Genomic DNA, 6,674 nt, shown 5'->3' with positions numbered 1-6,674 from the left:
TTTATTTCACCAGGAATTTGAGACTCTGTGAATGCAAGAACCGAAGCAAATCAATCAACCAATCCATTACTAGGCCTCACGGTTTAGTCCACTGGCTGATTTATCACTGTTATTATTTTTGTACACTATTTAGCACAGTAGGGTGTGATTTTGGACATCAACATAGTCTCTGCCTCAAAGGCAGAGACAGAAGCTGTGTTTCGAAGCCTAGGTAGGATGGGTCCTCTGGATTTTTAAATGAACTCTGCTCTCTCGTTTTCCGGGAAGGGTAAATCAGGTGAGACATCCAAATTGCTCTGGACGTAGGCTGCACAGGGTCCTTCACTTTGGAACAGCCTTCTAAGATGTAGAGGCCGAGAAATGCAGCCTGCCACGCTTTGGAACGCAGCTGATCTCTAAGCTAATCAGAATTCTGACAGCTTTCTGTTTTCTGATTGGCTGTCCAAGTTTGAAAGTCATTCAATTTAGGTGTGTGTGTGTGTGTGTGTGTGTGTTTGTGTGTGTGTGTGTGTGTGTGTGTGTGTGACAGGTATTGATGGAGAAATGTGGCTTCCTAAAACTGAACCAACTGAACCGTTCACTGAAAAATGATTCCAAAATGATTCGAAGGGCTTAAAACTTCACACTGGCGCCACCTACTGGTCAGAATAGTGTACATGTATCGTAAACCCCAATTTATCAGTCCTATTGTCATCATTATTATTTTAGTCCATTTTTTATTTTGTAGTTTTGTACTAAACTATATTTAAAAGACGAAATAAGTAAAATTAATACATTACCTGTACATGAAATGCGATTGCTTTAGCTGTACTTTATACATAACATACATATAAATATATATTTTAATTGTTTTTCTAAAAGAAAATCCACACCCACATCAGTTATGTTAATATTTAGCACATTAATGGTAACTTGGTAAAAATGATACTTTATTTATTTATTTATTCATTCATTCATTTTAAAGAAAACACACCCACAAATTAGTGCTTTTATTTAATTTCACAGTAAAAGTCTTAGAGGAACAGAAGTGATTTAACCGCTGTTTTCAATTTTTACACTGAGAGGAAGACGGCAGATTGTTTTGTGTTACTATCATAACAATAATAATAATAACAATAATAATAATAATAATAATAAGTACAGCAACAACAATAACGCATACATATAAAAATACAATAAATAATTATTACTAGTATTGTTGTTGTCCTACTTGCCCTTTTCAAGTGTAGCTCAGTGATGCATGTATTTAGTACCTTTGCAACTCAAAGAACTATTTGGAGGCTTACATAGTTCTTTTCTGTTTTGGTTAAAGGGTTCTGCAGAAACAAAGAAATCCTCTTGTAGATGAAAAATGATCCTATGACCCTACGGAGCACTACTGTTACAAGTCAAAGAGCCCTTTCCAGTAGCACATAGTAGAGAATCACCCTTTACTACAGTGTAAAATAACAGAACAGTGTAAGAGAAGAAAAAATGATCTGAAATCTGAGAGCGTTCCACTTTCAGCTAAAACACAATAGCATGTGACTTCAATTTCACCTTCTACACTGCGTTTACTTCATCGGTTTATGGAAAATTATTGCTGAGATTTGTTTTTTAAGCTTTAATCATGAACTGAAAGCAGTCCAGAGTGATTTTCTCTAACCTCAGTGGGTTCAGCTGGTAAAGCTGGAGTCTAGTCTGTTAGGCCCTTCTCCAGTTCGGTGAATGCTGGTGAGTTCCCTCTTAATCTTCATGGCTTTAACACTGCAGCACACACACATACACAAGCCTGAGTGAAGCTCTGTGTCACTTCTGACACTCATCAGTTGGAGCACACGATGAAACATTGAAATATTTGTACTGAAGCTTTTTGCACAGATCGTCTTACCAGCAATACTTTCAGCCTGTCCAGTGTGTTCACTGCTCATGTTCCCACATCTCCCTGCATTCAGGCACATTTGTACAGTTTAGACCAAACACATTTCTGCCTGAATTAAGAGAACTGCCCAGTGGGCACGTAGCTGTTAGCTTGTTAGCTTAGCATAGGGGAGCATGTGCGAACAGTATTTTGTGGAATCAGTTACACACCATAGAGAGCTGGACTTCCGCTTAGCTCCCCGCACCGCGAACACAACGATCCCACTTCCATAAGACAGAGTGTAAACTGCAGACAGAACAATGTGAATCCCAGCACAGTCAGTTCAGTTCAGGTCATTTGAGTTCAAGCTCATTTCACTTCCATGGAGTTCAGTTTGGTTCACCTAAGTTAACTTCAATTTGATTCAGTTCCCTGAATTCAGATTATTTGGATTATTTGGAGTTTAGTTTGGTTGAATTTCGCTGAGCTGTTCATGAGAACTGAATTTGATTCACTTCAGTTAAGTTAGAGCTAAGGTACATTCAGTTTAGTTCACTTTAATGCAAATTCAGTTTAATTAAAGAGAATTTAAATCAGTTTAAATCAGTTTTTTTTTCCATTTCTTAAATGGAATGCGTTTTAGGTCCAATTCTGTAGATTCAGTTTGGTTAACTTCATTTTATTTCAGTTTAGTTGACTTTGATTAAATTTAACTCATCATTAAACCTCATTCAGTTCAGTTCAGTTCAATATATATTATATTCAATTCTTTTTTACATTTAGTTTAATTCAGTTTAATTGATTTCAACTGAATTTTAATTAGTTCACCTAATTACTTTACTGAATTCCTCTAACCAATCTACAGGGGAGACTAAACCAATGAAAAGTTAAGGGGCTCAGTTCTAACTCAAAAGTTAAACCTAACCCTAATCCTGATGCTCGGACAGGCAAAAGCTGATCCTTACCATGGTAAGATCTGAGATGTAAGATGGCTACAAACAGGGCAAATATCAAACCCCAGACTAAATCTAGAGAGTAAGGCAGGACAGGAGAGAGAGAGACAGACAGAGAGGACAGTGAATTTTACTTGGTGAATATTATATTTGTTTCTATTATTTTGTTTGCAGGTGTTCGTGTTACCTTTCCGGTGGAAAGGCGGTCCTTTACATTTTTTAGTATGTGAGGGCAAACCTGGAACAGATTTTAAAAAAGAAATCCATTACATTCAACGGCAATCGAAGCCCAACTGCTAAAACTACCTGTGGATATTTCCAAATATATTGATATGTATGGCATTAAAATTCCTTACCACTGCCTCCCACCTCAACACACCAGGTCTCACTTGAACACATCTGATCACACTCGATCGTACATGAACATACGCCTGAACACGCCTGATAACATGTGAACACCTGAACTCACCAGATCATACCTGATCACAACCGAACACACTCGGTCTCACCTAAACTCACCTGAACACTCTTGTTCACACATGACCTCACCTGAACCTCCGAAATCACGGCTCTCACCTAAAATCACCAGAGCACACCTGAAATCACCTGTTATTAAAAAATCTGAGCTCACCTGAACACATCTGGACACACCTGATCACACACGAACGTACACCTGAACACACTTGTTTACATGTAAACATAATAACACCTGAACTCTCCTGCTCATATCGGATCACATTTGAACTTACCTGATCATACCTGATCACACCTACACATGCCTCAACAAACTGATCACACGTGAACTCATGTAAACACTCCTGTCAACACATGAACTCACTTGAACATCAGAAATCAGCAGAATACACCTGAAATCACTTGAACACACCTGATCTCATCTGACCACTCCTGTTCACACCTGAGCTCACTTCAGTACACCTGAACTCAGGTGATCATACCTGAAAACACCTGAAAGTCCCAAAACACACCTCAATAAACACAAGCAAACATACATACATCACACTCACACTTAAATGCACCTGAACATACACCTGATCATCAAACACCTCTGATTCACACCTGAGCACACCTTAACATCCATGATCACACCTAAAAAAAAAAAACCTTACTGTAAATAAAAGGTTCTAAGTCTAGTGTTCAGAAAGCCACGGCAATCCACATTCCTGACACACCTGAAGCAGGTAGGCAGCATTGTTTTCCTGTCTGAGGACCCACATTAGGTATGTTTACAACCTGATTGTTTACTGCACTGCAAAATGTTAAAGACATTTAAATAAGAAGCCAAAAGTTGGAGTACTAGGGTGGGCTTGTTTCGGGTGAGTTTTACCTTCTGTAACTTGTAATCCTTACACAATGAGAACACGGTAGTCCTCATGAGAGGAGGTCAGTATGTGATCAAGCTGAATGTATGTGTTTGAGATTTGTCTTATTTTTTAATAATCAGAACCGGCTCTTACCGACACAAATTCCCACAATTTCAAAAGCAATCATGAAGAACACCGTGAGGATAGCCGGCATCACCAAAGCTGCAAAATAGCAGAGACATGCCCACAGGTTTGAAAATGAGCTTCAACAAGAGAGCAAATGAAGAAGCTGAGTCAGGGATGTGCCATTTGTGCTATTAGTAATTAAGAAGCAATTACAGTTGAGTACAGGTATGATGGAAGCACTCACGGTAATACGGCCTGTAGCTGCACAGTCCACAGCCCAGCCCAAAGCAAACAGAGAAGAAATGATAAAATTTATCTGGAACAACACAGACATCTCAGAGTCACGGGAATGCCAGTTTACTTTTGGTTTCTTCACCCACCAACAATGACGTTCCTGCTGAAACACACTTACGGTGATAGTAGAAATCCAACATGTTGCTGTGGGTGTCCTGAAATCAGCAGTGCTCTGTTCTGAGGCCTGAGCGTTTATCAGCTCAGGTACTCTCAGCTGAAGTGTCTGACTTCAGGAGTGATGAGAACACTTCCAGGGGAAGCTCGTGAATCAGGTTATTGACAGCACACACATTAAACACTGACAACAAAGGGCCGGAAAACCCCACACACTTAGTTTCACTTTCATGCTGTCAGATCTGATGACATATTCAATCTGGAAAGGGTTTATTAACGTAGTGTTTTTTCATGGTGTAATCAGAAGATACAGAAAATACCAAGATGTCAAAATCAGTTCCTTCACAGTTACCATTTCTCTAACCAAAGTAGATCCAAAGCACTCCACACTTTGATGATAAAGGGTTGTATGAAATACCTAAAAGACCATTTTGTAGCTTGTAGCAATATCAGAAGCTATTTGTTGCTACAGTAAATGGACAAAAGTATTGGGACACATCTCTTAATCGTTGATTTTATTCAGTCCCATTGCCACAGGTGTAGAAAACCAAGCACCTCCAGTAAAATCGTGAAGTAAGAAGAAGTCATTCATTCATTTTCATCATATTTAAAATAAATATGTCTGATTTAAAATATTTATCCTCTATTTTTTACTTGTATTAATCCCCTCTCCCCCCAGAGCTCCACATATGACAGTTACAACAGTCTTCCTTTGTTTTCACATGACCATTTTCATTACCTTTGTTTATAATACTATGCTATTTTTTAGACTGAGCTCTATTCTGATTGGCTGTCCCTCTTGTAAAGCACTCAGAGCTGAAGCCCACCTTATAACTTCAGTATGAGTGGGCAGAGCTGGCTGAGTGGGCAGGTACTTCAAAATGGGTAATTGCTTGGGTAGTGGTCCTGATACTTCAGGTGGTTGCTGAACAGCCAATATGGTGTTGCTAAGGTGTTTATTGGTGATAGGGTGGTAGGGTAGTTGCTATGGTCTTTAAGGTGATAGCTAAGGCGTTCCATGTGGCGGCAATTTGGCAGTTGCTATGGTTGCTATGATATAGATATATTTATATTTGTATCATTTTGACATAAGAAGGGTGCACATACTTTTGCACCCCTGTTGTAAGTAGGCCCCTGTTCAAATGTGTAGAACAAACAGTCTGGACAAATTATATATATTTATCCACCACACAGGCTTAATCAGAGGCAAATCAAAATACAGCAGCGATGTGATGGTGGATTATATCAAGCAGGGGGCAGCAGGGAGCAGTGTCTGTGTCCATGTGACTTTTAGCCCTGTATGAAGCCCATTTCACCCATGCGTACCCAGTTATTTTAAATAATACCATTTCTAGCATCGTGTACGACCCTGATTGTAGGGTGACGTGGGGGAAGAAGCCCCCAGGCTTTCCCATGTAATAAATAAACTACAGGGTTATTTGTCCTTCTACATAAAACACCACAGGCCTTTAAATACCTTTGAAGAACCCTTAAAGAGCTTAACTTTACTTTCTTTCTGTAATATTCTCTCACCATTCCTAAAGACCAATAAATGCAAGAGGAATAGTCAACGTGTGACGTAACCAAAAATACAATAAAATGAAGTTTTCCCAAAGCATTTTTTTATTTAATTTTATTTCTAATGTAATTTCATGTCTGTGCAAAATCGCTAAATTAACAAAAAAACTTTTTTATTAATATTTAACATGTATTAAAAATACACTGCAGAGATAAAATGTGAACATGGGGATAGAAATAAAAGAAAATGTAAGTTAATTAAATATGTTTTATAATTGATTACTATAAATATATTAAATATATTAAACGTACATTAAATAAAAATAAAATAGCGCTTCAGCTGTCCAAATGACGTCAGTATCCACGGGAGAAGTCGCCTTCGTGTCCACACCGCTGAGCATTCTGGGTCTTGTAGTCTTTTCAATGTTCGCCTCTACACTTTCCCGCTGCAGCGGAACTCCATTTCCCGTCAACGGAATTCAAACGTCTTAAAGAAGTCGCGTCTTT

General features: G+C 38.6%; 1 long non-coding RNA gene across 1 annotated transcript; it reads right to left on the bottom strand.

Moving 5' to 3' along the window:
* Positions 1–1,557: 1,557 nt before the first annotated feature.
* LOC140543448 (uncharacterized) lies at positions 1,558–2,829 on the bottom strand. The gene is made up of 4 exons (XR_011978178.1): positions 2,806–2,829; positions 2,071–2,146; positions 1,871–1,924; positions 1,558–1,746 (listed from the first exon to the last, which is right to left on the bottom strand). It is a non-coding gene; the product is annotated as an uncharacterized lncRNA (long non-coding RNA).
* Between the last annotated feature and the right edge of the window lie 3,845 nt (positions 2,830–6,674).

This window comes from Salminus brasiliensis, chromosome 21, assembly GCF_030463535.1.
Source record: "Salminus brasiliensis chromosome 21, fSalBra1.hap2, whole genome shotgun sequence".
Taxonomy (NCBI): Eukaryota; Metazoa; Chordata; class Actinopteri; order Characiformes; family Bryconidae; genus Salminus; species Salminus brasiliensis.
This window is presented reverse-complemented; position numbering and strand designations above follow the sequence as displayed.